The sequence below is a fragment of the Triticum urartu genome, chromosome 4A (assembly GCF_056163025.1).
Source record: "Triticum urartu cultivar PI428250 chromosome 4A, HENAU_Tu73, whole genome shotgun sequence".
Lineage (NCBI taxonomy): Eukaryota > Viridiplantae > Streptophyta > Magnoliopsida > Poales > Poaceae > Triticum > Triticum urartu.
Window position 1 is genome coordinate 396,417,838 of NC_141876.1, and position 25,467 is coordinate 396,443,304.

At 48.0% G+C, this 25,467-nt stretch overlaps 1 pseudogene; it reads right to left on the reverse strand.

The window, feature by feature from the left end:
* Positions 1–3,090: 3,090 nt before the first annotated feature.
* Positions 3,091–3,728, reverse strand: LOC147975955 (uncharacterized; annotated as a pseudogene).
* Positions 3,729–25,467: the final 21,739 nt, after the last annotated feature.

Consider the following 25,467-nt stretch of genomic DNA (forward strand, 5'->3'; position numbering starts at 1 on the left):
TTTTAGTTGACTCCCATACTGATAGTTCCACTCCACAGAGTAAGCAGACTGTACCGAGAACATACCATTTTTTGTATAACTCCAAGCAATGAAATCTGTCATATTATGTTGCGAAATTGGGATCGAGAGAATCCATTTGCGTCAATGGGCCACATAGTTTGTCTAATCAGGTCCTCATCCCAGTTGTTGGAGATGGGTCAATCAAATCCACCACTTTTGATAACAATTGTCCCCCCTTAGGAGTCACAATCTTCCTAGTGGCACAATTTGGGATCCAGGCATCTTCCCAGATATTGATATTATGTCCATTCCCCACTCGCCAAATATAGCCACGTTTCAGGGTAGTTACGCCTGCCATGATGCTTTGCCAGGTGAAGGAAGCACCATGCTTTGGCTTGGAATTCAACAAGTCGCCATCAGGATAGTACTTGGCCCTTAGAACGTTGGCACACAAGGATTCAGGGTTATCAAGGAGACGCCATGCCTGTTTGGCAAGAAGAGCCAGACTGAAACAATGGATATCACGGAAACCCATTCCTCCTTGGACTTTTGGTACACACATTTTCCACCAGGCCATCCAGTGCATCCTCCTCTGGTTCTCCTCGTCTCCCCACCAGAAATGCGCAATCGCGTCGATGATTCCTTTACAAATTGTTTTAGAAATTTTAAAGACCGACATTGCATAGGTAGGTATGGCTTGGATCACAGCCTTGAGCAGGATCTCCTTCCCTCCGGCAGATAGTAGTTTTTCCTTCCAACCACTAATTTTCTTAACAATACGTTCAATCAAAAATTTGAAGCAATTTGTTTTATCAACACCCACGTTTGCTGGCAGGCCCAAGTATTTGTCATTCAGTGCCTCCGTCATTATATTCAGTATTGTACACATTTGTTCTCTGATCTCAACCTTTGTATTAGGGCTAAAGAAAATACTGGACTTTTCCACGCTTACCAGTTGTCCCGACGCCGCACAATATAGATCTAGTGCTGATTTTAGGGCCATCGCATTCTGTTGGTTGGCTTTCATCAAGATCAAAGAATCATCCGCAAAGAGAAGATTTGTAACTGGCGGTGCATCTCTACAAACTTTAACTCCTGATATTTCCCCGTTCTCCTCAGCATGCAAGAGCAAAGCATTCAACCCTTCTGTGCATAGTAGAAAGAGGTATGGTGATAGAGGGTCCCCCTGTCTCAGCCCTCTGGTTGGTTGAAAACTCTCACTTTCCTCTGCATTAATCCTTACTTTGTATTCTACAGTTGTGATGCATTGCATAACCAAATTAACCCACTCTCGACGAAAACCCAACTTCAACATAATCTCCTTTAAAAAAACCCACTCGACTCTATCATAAGCTTTGTGCATGTCAAGTTTTGTAGCACACAAACCCTCTCTACCCTCTTTTTTATTCTTGATTGTGTGAAAACATTTGTAGGCCACTAAAATATTGTCCGTTATCAATCTGCCCGGTACGAATGCACTTTGCGTTGGGCTAATGATTTCTGGCAAAAAAGTCTTCGGTCGAGAAGCCACCATTTTTGCAATTATTTTGTATACCACATTACATAAGCTGATCGGCCTAAATTGGGTTACCTTTTCTGGTGCATTAATCTTAAGAACCATCACAATTGTCGTATCATTCCATCCATTCGGGATAGTACATGTATTGATTGCTTTGAAAACCTCCTCAATTAGGTCTTCCCCAGCATGGGCCAAAACCTTTTATAGAAAATGGCATGGAGTCCATCTGGCCCTGGAGCTTTCAGGTCCCCAATATCGAATAAAGCCTTGCGAACATCTTCCGTGGTATAAGGAGCAAGTAGAGCATTATTCATTTCATTTGACACTCTCCTACGGACTAGTGATAAGACTTCTTGATTCGGATGGTGAACTTCCGATGTAAAGAGCTTTGTAAAATATTCAGTGATGTGATTCGTCAACTCCTTTCCTGTTATCCATTTTCCAGACTTGTCTAATAGTCTCTTTATATTATTTCTTTTTTTCTTGGCCGTGGCGGCGTTATGAAAGAAAGAGGTATTACGATCCCCGTGCATCAACCAGTTCGCCCGTCCTCTCTGTAACCAAAAAATTTCCTCTTGATCCAAGATATTCTCAATTAGCACAATAATTTCCTTCTGATGACATCGAGACTCCGCATTTAGTGGGCCACGCCTTATTCTCTCCAAATCTTTTTTTAATTTCCTAATTCTCACCTTTGGTCCCTTCAAAGTTTCCCGGTCCCAATTATGCAGATCGGCATGCACTGCTCTTGTATGATCAGCAAGTGAGGGTCCAATACCTGCAAGTTTTGCCTTCTCCCATGATGCCTTAACAATTTCAGTGACTGTCTCTTCCTTCAACCACCTTGCCTCAAACTGTTTAACACGCCCCTCTGGTTGTGTAAAGATTTTTCCATCTAAGTAATCTGTATCCAGTACGATTGGGCGATGATCAGAATGAACATGTTCTTCGTTGATCACTACCGCTCGCGGGTATTTGCTTGCCCACTCAGACCGCTCGATCAAGACGTTCACGTATTTCGCCTCTCCTCCAAGTGAACAGGTCACCCGTATAGCCTAGGTCCTCTAGCCCACAATCCATTAGACATTCACGAAATTCTCTCATCATACCAAGTGGTCTAGCCATACCACCCTCTTTTTCCGATGGGTATAAAATTTCATTAAAATCCCCCAAAACCACCCAGGGGTGGTTACCTTTACTATATAGATTGCGAATATCGTCCCAAGAAAGATGGCGTTCATTCCATTTCGGGTGACCATAAAAACCCGTGAACCGCCACTTAACCACATCCTTGTACATAAAAACAATAACAATAAAATGGGATGATACATAGTTTAACTCGACTTTATTCGATTTATGATAAAACAAAGCGAGGCCATCGGCCTTGCCATCACTTTCCACTACAAACATAGAATCAAAACCTAAAGTACGACGAAGCTCATCGGCTTTACAATTATTCAAATGGGATTCAGAAAGGAAAATTAACTCTGCCCTTGTACGCTCCTGTAGGTCCAGAGGCTCACGAACTGCCGTGTTGGAGAGCATACCACAACAGTTTCATCCTAGGATTTTCATTTTGCCCGGCGGTCCTCCTCCTCGGAGGCCGCCGATGTGCCAATCTCGTCTTTCTCTTCACCAACCGATTCCACACCTTGCGGAACATACTCTTCTTCCTTCTCGTCTATCTCCTTTGCAATGTGAGTAGCCCCGCCCTCCTCGTCCTGGACAACTACCACTCTACCCGTGCACACCCGTTTGGATGAGACGGTTACATCACCATACAACATGCGCTCATAGCTATCCATCTCTTTCTCAAAGGAGAATTCTAAGTCACTGCCCGTCGGACGAACCCCAAAAGAATGTCCCCTTTTTTTCCCTAGTACTTGCTTGCGGGCAACCTCAACTCTGTTCGCCCCCCTTTCTTTTTATATTTCTTTTTTGAGTTGCCCTGCATAGGAGTTTTGGCTGCATTGAATTTAAATCGCAAGGCGTTATTCTCAGTATCACCATCTGCCGCTGCAATCCTTGCAGCCACAACGCTCGACAGCGCCTCCAGCACTCCCGGCTGGAAGAGTAGGCTGCTATCATTTGCCCCATGCGCTAGGACTTGGCTGGCCATCCCCTGTGATTCTGTACAAATGGCCAAATGATCCGCCAGGGGTGCTTGGACCGGTACAATAGCAGAACGCAGCAGCTGGTCATGCATCCCAGCCTGGCGCAGGTCCTCCAGGACTTCTTTGCCCTGAACCGCATAGCCCCCCCCGACCGGAACAGCCGGCGTGTCAGCCTGGTCCTCCTAACCAAGCGACACACCCGTCGGGGCATGTAGTACCGCCCCCTAAGGCCAGCCCTCCTGGTCGGTGGTCATCTTGATGGGAGAGATGGCCCCCTTATCAGAAACCGTGAGACCACTCACGGCTTTGGCCACCTTGACGACGTCCATTGGCTTGGCGATGTTGTTGGTGACGATGCCTGTGGTCGAACTCTTGCCGCCGCGAGAGTAGTTCCCAAAGAGGAGTCCCTTTCTGCTAGCACCTTGGCTCTTCCAATATGGCTCAACACTAAGATTTTTTGGGAAACAAACTACTCTCTTCTCACTTGGGATTTTACAAAACCTCTCAGAAGTATGACCTACTATCCCACAGCACTCACAGTACAAAGGTAGCTTATCATACTTTACATCATATTTAAAAAAATTTGAACTACCTAAAGGGGTAATCTCTACAGAGGTCTTCAGAGGTACATGCAGTAAAATCTTCACCCGCACACGCAAATATTTTTCAACAATAACATGATTCCGGTGCGATACCTCCAGCACCTCTCCCAATTGATCCTCAAGAGACCACCCTATACTCTCCGTCTTTAGCTCGAATGGGAGATCACGTACCTAGACCCATATGGTCATGACACCAAGGTCGACCTCCGCCGGGTCGCCCTTGCCGTCGAACTCGGCGAAGATGAGGCCGTCCCGCTTGAAGTGCCATGGCTGCGCCTTAAGCACAAACCGACGGTTACTCTCAGCAGCTAAATTGAGGATGAACCTCCCATCATCGCTTGCCACCTCTTGGATGGTGACCATCCCTTTGTTCTTCCAAGCCGTGTTCCGGAGGTCGTCAACAATGACCCTCGGGTTGACCTGGAAGGGGGAGAGAAGGCGCCCAACCACCAGAAAGCCACTTACAGCCTTGCGAGCCCCCTCCATGTCGATGACGAGAGGCACGCTGTTGCCACGGGAGCGCCCCGGCCCCATCTTTTCCATCCGGTCCGGAGTAGGCTGGAGCAAGGAAACCCCAGCCCCGACCATTGCCGGCTGGGATCGCAGCTCCTCTACCGTGCCATGCACCCCTCCCAAGCTCACCATACTCTCCTTCCCCGCCTCCACTGACCTTTTCTTCATCTCTCCCCCACCCGCCATGGTGTTCAACAATGAACCCAGACTCAAATACGATGACACAATATGTTGAGAACACTGGTTTGAGAAAGTGCGTGAAGAACAGCTGCGTCCTCTATTACCATAGATATAGCACCTCTTATCCCCACCATCATATCATCTAATCCATAATTGGTACCATTACCAGAAAATAAATGCTCTTGATTAGTCTGTTTCCTAATACTTTCAGCGGAATTTCCTCTATCGCTGCCATTACAATTAAAATCAACCTCTTCCCGGATCAAATCCGAGGCTACAATCGCTCCCCCTTGATTCCTCTCTCTTATTCCTAAGTAATTTGTAGAACCTACCAAATGCACTGGCGGCCCATACACGCCCGCAAAGGCTAGATCAGCGCCTTCCAAAGAAACACCCCTGGCCGAATCCGTTGATATCTTCGCCTTCCTAGTCCGGATCGAATCTTCCCCATCTATAGTAGGAAGGAACTCACTTGCCAAGACGCTGGGGATCTCCTCTGCTCTACTTCTCGCTAGCACCAGATAGTGCCCCCGATTCGTCGCTCGGTGGATGATATGCCTGGATCTTGCTCGGAAGTCTTCCCAATCCCGCCCGCTGAATAGGCCCCTTCGAGGCCCTCTCTAGGAGGACTGCCCCCTTTCTCCGGCGGAGCCGCCGGCGATAGCGTCGAGGACGCCATTTCACTCACGATCTGCCTTCGTCGCCGCCAGAGTGATCGCGGGAGCCCCCGGGTTTTTTTTTGCAAAAGTCTCCTAGATTGTACTAGTGTTGTTTGTTTTTCCCCATCTGTATGGAGTTTCTTCATGCGCTTTACACCAATATAACCTAAACGGAAGTGCCATAAATAAGTTGAACTATCATTATTAACTTTGCATCTTTTGGCATCAATATTATAAATATGTGTATCACTACGACCGAGATTCAACAAAAATAGACCACTCATCAAGGGTGCATGACCATAAAAGATATTACTCATATAAATAGAACAACCATTATTCTCCGATTTAAATGAATAACCGTCTCGCATCAAACAAGATCTAGATATAATGTTCATGCTCAACGCTCGCACCAAATAACAATTATTCAGGTCTAAAACTAATCCCAAAGGTAGATGTAGAGGTAGCGTGCCAACGGCGATCACGACCTTGGAACCATTTTCGACGCGCATCGTCACCTCGTACTTAGCCAATCTTCGTTTAATCCGTAGCCCGTATTTTGAGTTGCAAATATGAGCAACAGAACCAATATCAAATACATAGGCGCTAGTACGAGCATTAGTAAGGTACACGTCGATAACATGTATATCAAATATACCTTTCACTTTGCCATCCTTCTTATCCGCCAAATACTTGGGGCAGTTCCGCTTCCAGTGACCAGTCCCTTTGCAGTAGAAGCACTCAGTTTCAGGCTTAGGTCTAGACTTGGGCTTCTTACCGAGAGCAGCAACTTGAAGTTCCCCTTCTTACCTTTGCCCTCTTTCTTGAAACTAGTGGTCTTGTTAACCATCAACACTTGATGCTCCTTCTTGATTTCTACCTCCGCAGCCTTGAGCATTGCGAAGAGCTTGGGAATAGTCTTTTCCATCCCTTGCATATTATAGTTCATCACAAAGCCTTTGTAGCTTGGCGGCAGTGATTGAAGAACTCTGTCAATAACACTATCATCCGGAAGATTAACTCCTAGCTAGTCAAGTGGTTATGGTACCCAGGCATTCTGGGTATGTGTTCACTAACAGAACTGTTCTCCTTCATCTTGCAGCTATAGAACTTGTTGAAGACTTCATATCTCTCAACTCGGGCATTTGCTTTAAATATTAACTTCAATTCCTGGAACATCTCATATGCTCGATGACGTTCAAAATGTCTTTGAAGTCCCGATTCTAAGCCGTAAAGCATGGCACACTAAACTATCAAGTAGTCATCGGATTAGCTTGCCAGACATTCATAATGTCCAGAGTTGCTCCTATAGCAGGCCTTGCACCTAGCGGTGCTTCAATGACATAATTCTTCTATGCAGCAATGAGGATAATCCTCAAGTTACGGACCCAGTCCGTGTAGTTGCTACCATCATCTTTCAACTTAGCTTTCTCTAGTAACGCATTAAAATTCAAGGGAACGGTAGCACGGGCCATTGATCTACAACATAGATATGCAAAAACTATCACGACTAAGTTCATGATAAATTTAAGTTCAATTAATCATATTACTTAAGAACTCCCACTTAGATAGACATCCCTCTAGTCATCTAAATGATCATGTGATCCATATCAACTAAACCATGTCCGATCATCACATGAGATGGTGTAGTTTTCAATGGTAAACATCTCTATGTTGATCACATCTCCTATATGATTCACGTTCGACCTTTCAGTCTCAGTGTTCCAAGGCCATGTTTGTACATGCTAGGCTCGTCAAGTTTAACCAGAGTATTCTGCATGCGCAAAACTGTCTTGCACCCGTTGTATGTGAACGTAGAGCTTATCACACCCGATCATCACGTGGTGTCTCCGCACGACGAACTGTCGCAACGGTGCATACTCAGGGAGAACACTTATACCTTGAAATTAAGTGAGGGATCATCTTATAATACTATCGCGGTACTAAGCAAAATAAGATGCATAAAAGATAAACATCACATGCAATCAAAAAATATGTGACATGATATGGCCATCATCATCTTGTGCCTTTGATCTCCATCTTCAAAGCACCATGATGATATCCATTGTCACCGGCTTGACACCTTGATCTCCATCCTAGCGGCGTTGTCACCTCGCCAACTATTGCTTCTACAACTATCGCTACCGCATAGTGATAAAGTAAAGAAATTACATGGCGATTGCATTTCATACAATAAAGCGACAACCATAAGGCTCCTGCCAGTTGCTGATAACTTTTACAAAACATGATCATCTCATACAATATCTTATATCACATCATGTCTTGACCATATCACATCACAACATGCCCTGCAAAAACAAGTTAGACGTCCTCTACTTTGTTGTTGTAAGTTTTACGTGGCTGCTACGGGCTTCTAGCAAGAACCGTTCTTACCTATGCATCAAAACCACAACGATTGTTCGTCAAGTGTGCTGTTTTAACCTTCAACAAGGACCGACCATAGTCAAATTCTATTCAACTAAAGTTGGAGAAACAGCCAGCCGCCAGCCACCTTTATGCTAAACAAGTTGCATGTCTGTCGGTGGAACCGGTCTCATGAACGTGGTCATGTAAGGTTGGTCTGGGCCGCTTCATCCAACAATACCACTGAATCAAAATAAGACTTTGGTGGTAAGAAGTATGACTATGATCGCCCACAACTCTTTGTGTTCTACTCGTGCATGTCATCTACGCATAGACCTGGCTTGGATGTCACTGTAGGGGAACGTAGTATACAATTTCAAAAAAATTCCTACGATCACGCAATATCTATCTAGGAGATGCATAACAATGAGAGAGGAAGAGTGTGTCCACGTACCCTCGTAGACCGAAAGCGGAAGTGTTAGATTAACACGATTGATGTAGTCGAACGTCTTCACGATCCAACCGATCAAGTACTGAATGTATGACACCTCCGAGTTCAGCACACGTTCAGCTCGATGACGTCCCTCGAACTCTTGATCCAGCAAAGTGTCAAGGGAGAGTTTCGTCAGCATGACGACATGGTGACGGTGATGGTGATGTGATCCGTGCAGGGCTTCGCCTAAGCACTACGTGAATATGACCGGCTTGGAAAAATTGGTGTGTCTCCAAGGAGTGCCCTGCCCATGTATATAAAGGAGGGAGAGGGAGGAGGCCGGCCCTTGGGGGCGTGCAAAGTGGGGGGTCCTACTAGGACTCCCAGTCCTAGTAGGATTCGCCCCCCTCTTATTCCTTCTCTTGGAGGGGGAAAGGGGAAAGGAGAAGGAAAGGGGGGCGCCGCCCCCTCCTCTGGTTCAATTCAGACTCCCATGGGGGCACCCCTTGTGGTCCGCCTCCTCTCTCCCATATGGCCCATAGTGGCCCATTACTTTCCCCCCGGGGGGGGGGGGGTCCGGTAATCCATCGGTACTCTGAAAAATACCCGAACCATTCCGGTGTTCGAATACCATCGTCCAATATATCAATCTTTACCTCTCGACCATTTTGAGACTCCTCGTCATGTCCGTGATATCATCTGGGACTCCGAACAATCTTCGGTCACTGTCGGGGATATACCCCGCGGTGTAAACCGGCTGGAAGTTAACCCGGCCAGGACTTGGCGGTTTATCTGAAGACCCCGCTGACACTTGGCGAGTCACCGGCGACCCGCCCTGACCTGGCGGTTTACAAGCAACCCACCTGGTCATTATGACTCACTGGTAATCCGGCATGCGGGACAGACAGATGACAAGGCCCAAGACCCAGAAGGCCGGTTCACGTCTAATGGTGGGCCGGTTAAAGAGGAAGGCAGGAGGAATATTATCTTACAAGGATTTAAGACCTGGACTTGTATCCGGTTTGTATTGGAGATAGACTAGTCCTAATCCTAATAGGACTCTACATATAACCCGCCCCTCCAATATATATAAGGAGGGGCAGGGCTTCCCAAAGGGGGAGAAGATTGACAAGTTCCACAAGTTGGACAAGTTAGGTTTAGACAATAGCTCTCGAGATAGAGCACTCTTGTAACCATGATCATCATCATCAATATCAATGAAGTAGGATGTAGGCTTTTACCTCCACCGTGAGGGGCTGAACCTGGGTAAAACATCGTGTCTCTCGTCCCGCTCAACCCCTCTCAAGTTACCACATAGATGCGTTGGCCTCGCGACTAAGTCCTGACACTAAGGACATCTGCCGTGACAATTCCACGACAGTTGGCGCCCACCGTGGGGCTCGCGCACGGTGGTGATGAGTTTTTGAAGGGATTTCTTCTAGGGTTCAAGAAGCTCACGATTTCGTCAGATGAGGAAAAGCCGACAAGTTTATTGTTTATGATCCGGGAGCATGATTAACTTTGGAGCCGGCATGTACAAAATTGAGATCAAAGAAATTAGGGTTGCAGAGAAATTCGATCTTCGCTGCTGCCAATCCATCAAATCGCTGGGTTATCTTCACTGCTGTTGCGCCAATCTATCAAATAGCCGGATCACCAGTATATGCATAGTCATCTGGGCGTTCGTACGTATGGTCATGTACACGTGCATCAAGTCCCGAGGCATATCAGTATATGCTATTTCTGCTACTTCCACAAGCATGGAGTAATTCAAGGGGTAGTTCACGTGATCAAATCTCAAAGCAATCTCATCTGACTAGTAGTACTAATCCTAGTACGGTTTGGATTCTTTATCCCATCTATGGACGGAGGCCGGCGGCCGGTTGCAATTTGTTTAATCTAAAAAAAATACGGAGGATACCACGACCCGGAGGAAGTCACGGACTAAAACTCCGTCTCAAGCGGGCGCCGCCGGAGCATTGTCGCGCGTTTTTAGTTTTCATCTCGAGCTGCCACGGGTTGGCCCGGGCGGTGGAGCCGGCCTGGCCCCGTTCTTCTTCGCCTCTTCCGGCCTGGTCTTGAGCCGCTGGCCTCGGGCTGCTTGTTGAGCCGTTCGCTGGTGAACCGCCCTGACCACAGTCGCTGCCTGTGAGCCGCCGCTTTGCTGAGCGCCGCCGCCTCTGAGTTGCCGTTCCATCGTCACAACTTCAAACTGACCTCGGTTACCTCTGCTTTTGCGACTGTCTGATCCACTGACGGAGAGCCGCCCCCCTGCTCCTTGCCGAGCTGCTGCCGGAGAGTCGCCCCGCACTGCCTGTCAAACCGCCACCAGAGAACTGCCCCGCGTGGACCTCATGCCAGGCCGTCCACGCTATAAATCTGCGGCTTTGTTCCAACCCGGCTGCCCTTGCTGCCGCTGCAAGCCACCACCTCTGCCGCGGTCAGCCAAGAGCCCTTGCCACCGCGCCATTGAGCCACCCCGGGTCAACCCGCTTCTGCTGTGGCCGCTGCCTGTTTCGCTCTACTTCGGGCTGGCTTCGCTGAGTCGCCGTGTCGAATCGCCAGTTTGCTCACTCGCCGCCGATCCTGTGCTGTCACCGGCCCTGCGAAGCCGCCGACCGTCTTCTCCGACGCACCTCTAGCTCCTTTGCCTTACATTGGGCATGTGAAACCTGTCCTGGGAATCAGCTTCTCCCCTGATGGTCAACTCGTTGCAAGCTACAAGTGAAGATGATTTCTGTTGAATATAGGGTTTGAGGATCGGACAGATATTAAAGATCCGGTTCTACAGAAGCCGTGCATGGGGTAATTAGATGGAGTACGACAGGGAAGTCATATCAACCAATGCGTTAAGACGTGCCACTATGAGAAGCAAATCCAGAATACCAAAGGTTCATCAGTACTAAGTCTAAGCACATCCAAAATATTATCAATCAAGACAGATAAGGAGAAGTCCCAACCTCTGCTCGCTACTGATGTTTCTTCTGCGGCTGGACAACACCAAGATGGTGCCTCATTCATACAGTGGATATGGAGCCCGCGCCAGTGTCATCCTATGTCAGCCTCTGTTCATGCCGTGCTAACTACCGGCGATCAGGTCTACTACAAATGCGCCGGGTCAACTAGCGCGGTCCTGCTTGTTGTGGATATATAAGGATCAAAAGGAATTCAACAAGCAATATTAACATGGGATTCACGGACGCTGCGGTCATTTGTCATCCGGACAAATAAAGTGATATTCATTTAAGTATATTTTCTTGACACATTGTTTTTATCAAAGAACAATTACTTGGTCTATGCTATTTTTTTCTCGCAGGACCATTATTCCTCACAAAAAGGTGTTGCAAAAGGGGCGTGAGCAGATATTATTTTTTGCACTAGCGCTCATGCTGCGCAGGTTGCTACCCCCGCTATATCAACACACGCGATTGATTTATTGTTCGCCCCTGCGGCCGATTCTCCCGCCCGCACCGGTTTATAACGCCGCGGTTGACTCGCTGTCCGCGCCGGCTTACAAACGTCGCGGCCGACTCACCCGTCCGCACCGGTTTACCACGCCGCGGCCGGTTCATCCGTGAGCGACTTCAATTTCACCGAGCGATCATCAATTTCATGGCAGATCATTTCCGGCCTGGCACATTAGGTGATATCCATCTAAGATATATTTTATTGGTATATATTATTGTTGTCAAAGAGCAGTTTATCTTTGCCTTGGTCTGCACTATTGTTGATGCAGGACAACGTGGTTGACTCGCCCGCGCCGGTTTGCAGCACTGCGGCCGACTCATCTGTTTTGAGCCACCTCTGATGCGGCGGTCGTCTCTGCCGTCCGTCTATCGCGGCCTGGTCTACATCAACACACCGGGCCGCACCTGTCTGCATGAGCTGTTAATTTGAGTATGAGCAAGCCACTGCTTGGGAAGCCGGTTTTCTTTCAACAAATTGGAGGCAAGTTATCATGTATTATCAGCCGCCGTCTGCACTAGATGGTTCAATGGATATGCACACAAGTCGCCGCCACTACAGTTTGGTTAAACTTCAAGGAGCCAGTTGGAAGGAACCATTGGCCGAGTTGTTGACACGGCTCATATGGGATCATTTACAACCCGCCGCCGTCACCTCAACCTTTTACGGATTCACATCGTGCTATCAACGCCAATGATATACAAGTTATGCCGGTTTATATCACGGTCAAATATGGAGAATCTCAAGCCAACTCCTTGAGTCACCTCTGAGACTCGGGGGCTACGATGACATGACTCAGCAAATCTTGCCAGTTTCAGCCGGTTTAAGAACCCCAACATGATGGAGGGAAAGATAACCCAGTCCTGGAGGCTACTGTTATATTGATGAAAGTTTAAAGGCCGTCAGAAAATTTCTGGTTTAGAAAGTATATGACAGTTACAAAATCCCGGCTTGATGAAAAAGATCCGGGTCATCAGAAAGGATTCCGGTTTAAAATCCGGCTCAAGGGAAGTCAGTCTGACTGAAGCTCTCAAATCCGGTTTAACAATGTCCGGTTCAAAAAGGAATTAATTTCTCGCAAGTTCGAGTTTTAAGGCCGTCAGAAAATTTCCCGGCTGAAAATGAAGATTCCGGTTTAAAATTCGGTTCAAGGGAAAGATGTCTCCCACAAAGCTTTGAAGCTATTAATATCCGGTTCAAGAGCCCGGTTCAAGCATGGGTATCCTGCCTTACTGGCCTGACATATTATTGATCACATGGGGGCTTCTGCTTCATAAAGCGGGGTCTCTGGTCTTTTACATCATGTGTGGTTACACGGAGTTGTTCTAAAGCGGCCTCCGGTTTACCCCTTGAGTTTACTTTTTAAAAGCATTGTGTTATATCACTTGGAGGATTGGTCGTGTCCGAACCGATACCACACCTCTTGATAGGCGAGAGCCACCAGATCACTTGGGGACTTGGTCACGTCTGAACCACTCATGCCTTTTGATCGGCCTAAGGCCACAGAATCACTTGGGGGCTTGGTCGAACCCGAACCATGACCATGCCACTTGATCGGCATAAATGCCACGGTTTCATTTGGGGACCTGGCTGAGTAGAACCATAGTTACACCTAACGGGAGCTTGGTCGTGTTCGGCCATGGTAACACCATCTGATCAGCTCAAATAAACCTTTTTTTGCAACGTTTTGTCATTGCACTTGATTTACACTTTTCTTTGAAGGGGTTTTTTTTGCTTTTTATTGCATTTTTTAAAACGACAAAGTTTTTTAACCAATCAATTGATGGAACACAGTTCACGTCAATCCGGAGACTATTTGCCCGATTTGATCCTTGTTGTTAACATCCTATTATGGAGTAACATGGTGTTTATCACAACCTGGCACGGTTTTATTTTAAACCGGCACAATATGGAAGGAGTTATCAGTACTCAAGATTTGGGTTATCACCCTTACTACAAAAATTTGGTAAAACCAACGATGTGATTCAATGTCACAGGTATGATATATTTCATATTTGATTATTCTTAAGTGCAGCCTTGGTTATAAACCCGGGTTATATGTTGGGTATTATGACCCGTCCGGTGGTAAACCGCCAGGACACTTTAAACTTGTTGTATGCAGAAACAGGTTTGTTAAACCGGCCTGGCTTTGGACAACAAGTCGCCAGTATATATTTGGATTGCGCCATTGGAATCATGCGCTTATAAATCATTGGGTTATATTATTCAAATAGCCAAACTTGGCTGAAATTTCATTATGATGTTGAATGAATAAGGTTTTCATACCGGATTATATTATCTTGAATAGCCAACATGGCTGGATTTTTATTATTAAGGTTTTCAAAGTCGGTATAGCGCAATGTCTACTCTTTTATCAAAGGATATGATTTATTCTACAATGAAAGGAATAGTCCCGAGTCGCTGCAGGCTTACAACCCGGCACTTGGGGGCTACATTATTCAAATTGAGATTACATGCAAGTCTCATGTCGCTGCAAGCATGCACCATGACACTTGGGGGCTAATGCAAAGTCATTTTTACTAGTCTTATTGAAGACCCGACTCATCATATTATAATGAGCTGGCCCTTGGGGGCTACCAATTGCTCCTGTCAACAATTCAAGGTACACAAGTTTTCGTCCATAATATTGAAGAATCCATTGCTCAGTTGGTAAAGCACAAAGCTCTTAACCTTGTGGACGTGGGTTCAAGCCCTACGATGGAAGCTACATTATAATATGTTATTTTCATTAAAGTATATATATCAAGTCCCGGTTCAGTATTATCTTACTAAGCCGGCCCTTGGGGGCTACATGTTGCTGTTCAAAGTTTACAAGATTATATACTTACAAAGTCCCTGCTCATTATTGCATAATGACCCGGCCCTTGGGGGCTACACTGATTGAAGTTTTTATAAGCAATTGCAAGTTCCAGGTTGCTGCAAGCATGACAACCCGGCACTTGGGGGCTACATATATGGAGTATTCAGTTTATATGATTGAGATGAACAAACCGGATTTCTTCAAGGTTGAAACACTTATTGGAGCAAGTCTTAAGTTATCATTATGTTCTCCTCTTAAGACTTGGGGGCTACAGGTATTATGCATATAAAGGAGGAACATCTTCATTTTATTAGTTTTGAGCAAATCAGGAAGATCAATTACATGACCCGGTGTCGACAACAATTATGACCCGGCGCCATCAATATTTATAAACCAGCCATTTTGGTAATATTAAACCGGCAAGTTTTACATCTTCAAACCGGTTGAATATCAGATAAGTATTTTCAGACCCATATTTCTTAAAATTGGCACTTTGGGAGCTGAGTCAAAGGAGTTATTCTTCACAATATTTCTCGGTGACAAACCAATGTCGGCAAATTGATTATGAAGCTGATCTGTTGACCCGGATTTCCCAGAAGGAGGAAATAACAAGGACTTAAGGATGATCAGGTACCGGTTTACAAAAATTCTTAACCCGGAGCATAACCTGTCAAATTTGTTCTTGTGTTTATTTTGCAGTATAAGTTTACCATGAATAAATCCAAGCTAAACTTGGGGGCTAATGTCGGGGATATACCCCGCGGTGTAAACCGGCCGGAAGTTAACCCGGCCAGGACTTGGTGGTTTATCTGAAGACCCCGCTAACACTTGGCGAGTCACCGGCGACCCGCCCTGACCTGGCGGTTTACAAGCAACCCACCTGGTCATTATGACTCACTGGTAATCCGGCGTGCGGGACAGACAGATGACAAGGCCCAAAACCCAGAAGGCCGGTTCACGTCTAATGGTGGGCCGGTTTAAGAGGAAGGCAGGAGGAATATTATCTTACAAGGATTTAAGACCTGGACGTGTATCCGGTTTGTATTGGAGATAGACTAGTCCTAATCCTAATAGGACTCTACATATAACCCGCCCCTCCAACATATATAAGGAGGGGCAGGGCTCCCCAAAGGGGGAGAAGATTGACAAGTTCCACAAGTTGGACAAGTTAGGTTTAGACAATAGCTCTCGAGATAGAGCACTCTTGTAACCATGATCATCATCATCAATATCAATGAAGCAGAATGTAGGCTTTTACCTCCACCGTGAGGGGGCGAACCTGGGTAAAACATCATGTCTCTCGTCCCGCTCAACCCCTCTCAAGCTACCACATAGATGCGTTGGCCTCGCGACTAAGTCCTGACACTAAGGACATCTGCCGTGACAATTCCACGACAGTCACCAAAACACATAACTCATAATACAAATCATCATCAAACATTAAGCGTGCATACCCTACAGGTTCGAGAACTATGTAGGCATGACCGAGACACATCTTCGGTCAATAAACAACATTGGAACCTGGATGCTCATATTGGTTCCTACATATTCTACAAAGATCTTTATCGGTCAAACCGTAATGACAGCATACGTAATTCCCTTTGTCATCGGTATGTTACTTGCCCGAGATTCGATCATCGGTATCCTCATACCTAGTTCAATCTCGTTACCGGCAAGTCTCTTTACTCGTTCTGTAATGCATCATCCCGCAACTAACTCATTAGTCACATTACTTGCAAGGCTTATCGTGATGTGCATTACCGAGAGGGCCCAGAGATACCTCTCCGATACTTGGAGTGACAAATCCTAATCTCGATCTATGCCAACCCAACAAACACCTTCAGAGACACATGTAGAGCATCTTTATAATCACCCAGTTACGTTGATGTTTGATAGCACACAAGGTGTTCCTCCGGTATTCAAGAGTTGCATAATCTCATAGTCAAAGGAATATGTATAAGTCATGAAGTAAGCAATAGCAATATAACTTAACGATCATTATGCTAAGCTAACAGATGGGTCTTGTCCATCACATCCTTCTCCTAATGATGTGATCTCGTTCATCAAATGACAACACATGTCTATGGTCAAGAAACTTAACCATCTTTGATTAACGAGCTAGTCAAGTAGAGGCATACTAGGGACACTTTGTTTTGTCTATGTATTCACACATGTACTAAGTTTCCGGTTAATAAATTCTAGCATGAATAATAAACATTTATCATGATATAAAGAAATATAAATAACAACTTTATTATTGCCTCTAGGGCATATTTCCTTCAGAAACATATGCCCCCCGGGTCTATTTTTCATCATACAAGTTATATTTTCCATAATATTTGTTTCTGATCTACTATTTTGCAATCTTTTACTTTTCGATCTATAAACCAAAAATACCAAAAATATTTACTTTACCATTTATATATCTCTATCAGATCTCACTTTTGCAAGTAACCGTGAAGGGATTGACAACCCCTTTATCGCGTTGGGTGCAAGTTGTTTGTTTGTTTGTGCGGGTATTTGGTGACTTGTGCGTTGTCTCCTGCTGGATTGATAACTTGGTTCTCAAACTGAGGGAAATACTTATCTCTACTCTGCTGCATCACCCTTTCCTCTTCAAGGGAAAAATCAACACAAGCTCAAGAAGTAGCAGACGCCACAGTCGCCACAACTCCTCCTCTCTCGCCTCGTCTCGCCGCATAATCCACTCTCCCCCTCTTCCCCCGTCGACAAGCAATGGCCGAGCAATACCCAGGCAACACCGCGGCGGCGAACGGCTTCGGCCGATGCCATCTTCACGAGGACGAGGTGCGCCTCCTCTACGAGGCCGACTACCTAGCGCCCCAAGACATGCGGGTGTCGGGCTCAGGCTGAGCGCCGCCGGCGTCCTGGTGCCCCGGTGCTCACCAGGGCTGAACGGCGCGCCGAGATCGCCCACATATGTTCGTCGTTGTCGGAGGCGCAGCGGAATGAGCTGAGGTTTGCCGCTGACAGCCACATGCTGTGGACGATGTACTTCGACCGCCGCCATGCCAAGCAGGTCGCCTCCGCAAACGGCGTCATCCCCCACGACCGCCTCAACACCGACGGGCGGCACGAATGGTAGGGCGTGCCCGACCGCACCCTTGTGTTGGGGAACGCATTATTTCAAAAAAAAATCCTACAACCACGCAAGATCTATCTAGGGATGCATAGCAACAAGAGGGGAGAGAATGTCTACGTACCCTCGTAGACCGAAAGCGAAAGCGTTAAGAAACGCGGCTGATGTAGTCGAACGTCTTCGCGATCCAACAGATTAAGTACCGAACGCACGACACCTCCGTGATCTGCACACGTTCAGCTCGATGACGTCCCTCGTACTTTTGATCCTGTTGAGGCCGAGGGAGAGTCTCGTCAGCACGACGGTGTGTTGACGGTGATGATGAAGTTACCGACGCAGGGCTTCGCCTAAGCACTACGACGATATGACCGAGGTGTGTATCTATGGAGGGGGGCACCGCACACGGCTAAAACAATTGTCAACTTGTGTGTCTATTGGGTGCCCCCCTCCCCCGTATATAAAGGGGGGAGGAGGGGGCCGGCCGGCCTCATGCTGTGCCCCCAAGGGGGATTCCTACTCCTACTAGGAGTAGGTTTCCCCCCTTTCCTAGTCCTAATAGGAGGGGGAAGGAAGGGGAAGAGGAGAAGAAGGAAAGGGGGGACGGCCCCCCTCCCAATTCGAATTGGGCTTGGGGGGTGCGCCCCCACCTCTTGGCCACCTCCTCTCTCTTCCACTCAAGCCCGTGTAGGCCCATTAAGCCCCCGGGGGTTCCGGTAACCCCCCCGGTACTTCGGTATATGCCCAAACTCATCTGAAACCATTCCGGTGTCCAAACATAACCTTCCAATATATCAATCTTCATGTCTCGACCATTTCGAGACTCCTCGTCATGTCCGTGATCACATCCGGGACTCCAAACTACCTTCGGTACATCAAAACACATAAACTCATAATACCGATCATCAGAACGTTAAGTGTGCGGACCCTACGGGTTTGAGAACTATGTAGACATGACCAAGACTCATCTCCAGTCAATAACCAATATTGGAACTTGGATGCTCATATTGGTTCCTACATATTCTACAAAGATCTTTATCGGTCAAACAGCATAACAACATACGTTGTTCCCTTTGTCATCGGTATGTTACTTGCCTGAGATTCGATCGTCGGTATCATCATACCTTGTTCAATCTCGTTACTGGCAAGCCTCTTTACTCGTTCCGTAATGCAACATCCCGTAACTAACTCATTAGTCACATTGCTTGCAAGGCTTATAGTGATGTGCATTACCGAGAGGGCCCAGAGATACTTCTCCTACAATCGAAGTGACAAATCCTAATCTCGATCTATGCCAACTCAACAAACACCATCGGAGAGAGCATCTTTATAATCACCCAGTTATGTTGTGATGTTTGATAGAACACTAAGTGTTCCTCCGGTAATCGGGAGTTTCATAATCTCATAGTCATAGGAACATGTATAAGTCATGAAGAAAGCAATAGCAACAAACTAAACGATCATAGTGCTAAGCTAACGGATGGGTCTTGTCCATCACATCATTCTCTAATGACGTGATCTTGTTCATCAAATGACAACACATGTCTATGGCTAGGAAACTTAACCATCTTTGATTAATGAGCTAGTCAAGTAGAGGCATACCAGGGAAACTCTGTTTGTCTATGTATTCACACATGTATCAAGTCTCCGGTTAATACAATTCTAGCATGAATAATAAACATTTATCATGATATAAGGAAATATAAATAACAACTTTATTATTGCCTCTAGGTCATATTTCCTTCACCTTGAAGCCATCCTCGACCACATCGAGACCGGCAACACGCCGCGCCTCGAGTACCCGGCACCCTCGTCCTTCTCTCGCTGCGACGGTAGTTCCTGGACGCCGCGGCGAATGGAGGCGGCGACCTCCTCGTCACCGGGTTCCGGTTCGCCGGTGCTCCGCCCTGTCGAGCTGGAGCCGTCCTCAGGGTCGCCGGCGCTCCGCCCCATCAAGTCGGAACCGCAGGGGACGCCTCTTGGGCGGCGCACCCGCAGCGGCACACTCGGTATCAATGAGGGCGGCCGCCACTCCCCTTGTTCCCTCCGCCTCGTCCGGGCCAAGACCGAGCCGGGGTTGCTCCCCGTCAAGAAGGAGCACGCGAAGATGGCCGCCGCCGACGAGACCGCCCTCAAGTGGACGAAGACAGACCACGTCCGCGAGCAGGTGGAGCGCCAGCGCCAGGCCTATGAGAAGATCAAAGCTCGGCGCCACGGACGCGGCGAGGGTTCTCCGTGTCAATACTGGCAGATCTCAGGTAGGGGGTCCCGAACTGTGTGTCTAAGGATCGAAGGTAATAGGAGGCAGGGGACAATGTGTTTACCCAGGTTTGGGCCCTCTTAATGGAGGTGATACCCTATTTCCTGCTTGATTGACTTTGACGTGTATAGGGGTTACAAGAGTTGATCTACCTCAAGATCATAATGGCTAAACCCTAGATTTCTAGCCTGTATGGTTATGATTACCTCTACCAACTAAACCCTCTGGTTTATATGGACACCGGAGGGGGCTAGGGTTGTACAGAGTCGGTTTATAGAGAAAGGAATCTTCATATCCGAACGCCAAGCTTGCCTTCCATGCCAAGGAGAGTCCCATCCGGACACGGGGGAAAGCCTTCTATCTTGTATCTTCATGGCCAACCAGTTCGGCCCACATCACATAGCCCGGACGCCTGGGGACCCCCTAATCCAGGACTCCCTCGGTAGCCCCTGAACCAGGCTTCAATGACGATGTGTCCGGCGCGCAGATTGTCTTCAACATTGCAAGGCGGGTTCCTCCTCCGAATACTCCAAAGTAGTTGATCAAAAGAACTATATCCGGCTCTGCACAATAGTTACAACCCTGAACCGCGAGGGAAAAATACTTAAACAAAAATAGGTTATGTCTTCCCACAACTTTTTCGGCAAGGCATTGAGTCCAGGCCTTATTATTATTTTGAACTATTTTTTCAGCCTCCCATTTCGTGTTTCGAGACGCAACTCCCAGTGGCACGTCTTGTCAAAGCAGAGATCGTGTCCCCATATTGTGGGGTAATCCAACCATGCCATCCACTCGACCCCTGGGGAATAGGAAAATTTTAAGGCTTGTGCGAGGTCGTTTGATATTCGTTGCCTTCATAAAGGGATAAGAACCCATCTTTTACCCCACGCCTTCTCCTTCCTTAGCCCTCCCATCTTTGAGCTCCAGCGCCCAAATCTCAATCTTTCTCCATTGCCACCACGTTCCCTGACCATGTCCGGATCCGGCTATCAAGGCAAGTGGGTGGCCTTTTCCGTGATGAAGAAGGATATCTAGGGACTCCGAGAGGCGAGGTACTTAACCGCGGAAATCATACACAGGCTTCCGACAAAGGGGCAAGTCATCCCTACTCCAGAGCCTGGCGAGAGGGTCGTGTTCCTCCCCCACTTCCTCCGCGGGATAGGGTTTCCCCTTCACCCCTCATGTTCTACTATGGGCTAGATTTTCACGATCTAGCCCCGAACTCCTTCCTCCATATCTCGGCGTTCATCGTCATGTGCGAGGCATTTCTCCGCATCCCCCCACACTTCGGCCTGTGGCTCAAGATTTTCAGCGTGAAGCCGAACGTGGTCGACGGGGAGCACGCGGATTGCGGCGGGGCCATGGTGAGCAAGCTTCCTCACGCTATCTGGCCTAAAGGGGCCTTTGTGGATACCGTCAAGACATGGCAGCAGGAGTGGTTCTATATCACCGAACCCCGCGGTACCAAGTGGGCGGCCCCTCCTGCATTTAGATCCGGACCCCCTCTACGAGGGTCCAGACTGGGGATCGACCGATGAGGTGCTGATGCTGCAAAAGCACATCAAAAATATCATAGAGAAGAACACCCGCCTCACCGACGTGATTCGGGTGATGCTCATCCGCCGAACCCTTCCCTGCCAGCGACGGCCTCTCCGTCTGTGGGAGTTTAGTCCGGAAGGGCCGTGAACTCTGCAACAATTCTTCAGCATGACGCACAAAGAGAACTAGAAATTTCTCTTTAAATCTCAAAAGTCGTGCCCGAAGACGTCCGAAGACGCTGGTCTTGACTGCAACCATCTGCCCCCCCCCCCCGATAAGGGCTAAGCTTCCGCCTATAGCTTGGTTTGTTAATCCAAGGGGATACACTAACCATTCCATCCTTTAAACATGTCTAGACAAAGAAGGCGGAGCGGATCAGGTGTCTGGCCCCCCTTCCCAAAGGCTCAGCCGATCCTATCCTAATGAGGATGTTGGTCCCGGTGCCATACCAGGTGCCGGTAAAGAAGGACAAGAAGAACAACAAGGAGGCCGAAAGTGGCCCCCACCATGAAGGTACCTCGGACGCTATGTCCGGAGGGACTAAGGCTCCCTCCTCTCATGAGGGAGACGAAAACGAGGACGGGGAGGAGGAGGCAGACAACCCTCCTCTCAAAGGAAAAAAGAGGGCGGCCTCCGCAGACCCGGAGGTGAGGGCGTCTAAGAGGGGAAAGTTATCCCTTTCAGATGACTCGGATTCGGGCACTGAGGATATCCCCAAGCCCCACCACCAGACCAAGCCCCTTGCCGAATCATAAGTGCCCGAGGACGCTTTACATACATCCACTCCTTTATGAATTGTGAGAATAATATTAAATCATGTGTTTCAGTCCGGCCCGCGATCTCCCTCAACAATCCTCCTCATTAGGGGATTTGCCGCCGGAGATGATGGAGAGCGAGACGCCTCCGCAAGTTTCCTTGCCCCTAGAGCGGATGACGTCGAGGTGTCATCCCAGAGGATTTCTACGAATCGTTGAGAGGTGCAGGGGACCATCAATACGGCACCGGAGGGTAATACCTCGGCCGTTGAGGACACGGGGGGCGCGACCCCCATGAAGACCGGGGATGGGGGCCCTGGGTTGTTCGGCCCCCAGCCGAATACCGCTCCGAAGACGGATCCGGAGTCGAGTGAGCGCCCCCCTTCAAGAGAGGGGGAGCGCGTATTCTTGCAGCGACCTCCATGAATCCAGAGGCGTCGAACATGCTGAGGGACGAACTGCGGAGTGCGTCCATCTTGGAGGAGCATCGTACCTTGATGGGTACGGTGGCTGAGAAGATTCAGTCTGCTAAAAGCAGGCTGAATGAAGCCTTTACGAGCCCGCTAACAGGCTTCGAGGTATGCGATGTAATGTCTTTAGCCACTTTCCATATGGAAAATATGCCTGTATATAGATAGTAGCCCCTGAGACTCTGGTCAGCCCATGAAGAAGGGTGAATAGGGGATCTATATATATATCTGCATGAACTAACATACTTATTTGGCTGAAAAAATAGGCTTCACTGTTAGCGGCGACTGCCCAGGCTGCGGAGGTTTCCGAACTGAAACAGCAACTGAAGCAGGCCGATGAGGACATTGTCCTTATTAACAAACGGCTCGACAAGGCATAGGGTATGCTGCGAACATCCCGTTTGTGCCTATATGAATGTGCGAATGCGAAGTTGAAACTTAGACTATGTTATGTGTGAAATTGCAAATGGCGCTGCTGAGGTCGAGACCCTCAGGGGTAAACTTGCCCGGGCCAAGGAGCAAGCGAGAGTGAGCAATGCAGCCGCTGATAAAGCGGTTGCAGATTTGAAGGCCGAACAGGCCACCCGGCGCCAGGTCGAGGAGCGGGTATCTGTAGTAGAGCAAGAGCTCAAGGACGTTGCCCGCAAGTGCAAGTCCCTTGAGGAGGAGAATAAAGCCAAAGCAACCGAGCTCACCAAGGCCCTTGAGGAGGCCAAAGAGGCGCGGACCGAATCTAGGGCGGCTTGCAAGGAGGTCCGGCAGGCCGGACATATAGCGGCTGGTAAGCCCTTTCTTTTACAGACTAAGTTTGGCAATCAGAGATATGCCTTGCTTAATCGACTGTGGAGTTCTCCAGACGCTTTTTGCGGATCTTCCGAAGAGTGTCGCCGATGCCGCGCAATTCTTCCAGGCTCAGGAGGGGCATGTGACGAAAAAGTTGTTTTGGTCACAGTTCGCGGCGCGGGAGTGCCCGGCGCTGCTGAACGACCAAATGGCGCAATGGGCCGAGTTGCATAAGATGTTTGGAGCGGCCATGAAGGACGTCATAGTTCAGCTATGGCCAGCCGAACCCATTCCGAGCAGCTATTTCGGCCTGGCGCGGCGACTTGTCAATGCAGTGCCCCGAATTGACGCAATCAAGCGGTCGGTGTGCATAGAAGGTGCACGGATGGCCTTCGCCCGCGTCAAGATGCACTGGGCAAAGATGAAGGCTGCCGAAGTGGCTATCGAGGGCCCTCCCGGAGGCAAGAACCACCGCACGCCGGAGCGCTACTTATAGGACGTTCTAGAGGGTGCCCGCTTGATAGAGGGTCAATGCTCAAAGGACATTATGTTCGAATAAATGTACCCGAATTGTCCGGACGTTTTTATTATATATCAAGGCTTTGTAATATATTTGTGCCTCTGTCTGAAAGTTCTTCCCTCCTGTGTGGTCGTTTTTGTATTCCTGAGAGTTTTCTAGTCGTCGGCTTCGGCCCCCACGTAGATACTACGGGGGTGTTCGGAATAGCACATGATCACACTTGACCCAACGTCTTGGTCCGTGAAGGAGGTGTTAGTGCAGCGAACCAGGCAATCAGACTATGTGGCTTTATCACTCTCACTTAGCCATAGGAGCTTGATGGTGGGGCTAGAGGATAGCCCCTGGTATGTACGCGGCTATCCAGATGTAGATGCCTTACATATGTGACCGGAAAATGGTCCTTCTTATAATACGGAAACAATAGCTGACTAGCTCTCGCCGCATCATAACAGTCAGTTTTTGGCTTTCTCTACTGAGGTGCTTGACCGGACGAACCAGAAATACGATCGCAGTAGCTCTCCCTTTACTACTCTAGCCGAACAAACGGAATGTAAGGTAGCAAACACAGGAGCCGGGGAACCCAACTATTGACCAAAGATATGATTCGGAACCGATGCATATAATGCCAAGCTCGGGACGCCGAATTGTTCTATAAAACTATTCGGGCTTTTGTTTGGCTACACATGTGTGGCTATATAGAGCCCCTGTCAATTTGTGCCGAGGTGTGTGATGAGACAACTGAGGAGACGGCATATAGGCTATGAATAAAGGTGATACCAAATAAAAATTGTTTTCACTGGAATCTGATTGATACGTCAAAACGTGATCTTACAGAGGGCACCATAATCACCAAGGCCATTTTATAAGCCAGGGGTCTAAGAAGAAGGGGAAAAGCTCTACACAAGTTCTTGAATAAAGTTTTGGTCTACTAAATCCTTTGGACCTCCTGCGGCACGTATGTGCCGCTTTCGCCTTGGAGAGAGAGATTCCTTGAGAGGAATGGTCTTCGGCTATTTGTACGAAACCGGGCTGGAAAAGAGTCCTTGTAAGTCCGTAGGATGAATAGGTTTTAATTCACCTATGGTAAAAGATAAAAAATAATTAAGGAAAAGGGGAAGGCCATATAGGGTCGAACCGTACTATGGGCCTGTCCGTATTGTGCCTGCGCTGATGCCCAAGGTATTTTGAGTGCATAATTATGCACGCGCGGTATGAATTTCGGGGATGTGTGTGGCGATCAACGGAGGCTAAACTGCTAGTCCAGCTCTGGAATTACCGAGATGTCAGCATGCGGAACTGACCGGTCTTGTTTAATAAAGTCTGACGGCTTGATGGCTGATGAGGTGTGCGGCTTGAGAGGGCCGCTCTGTACTTCG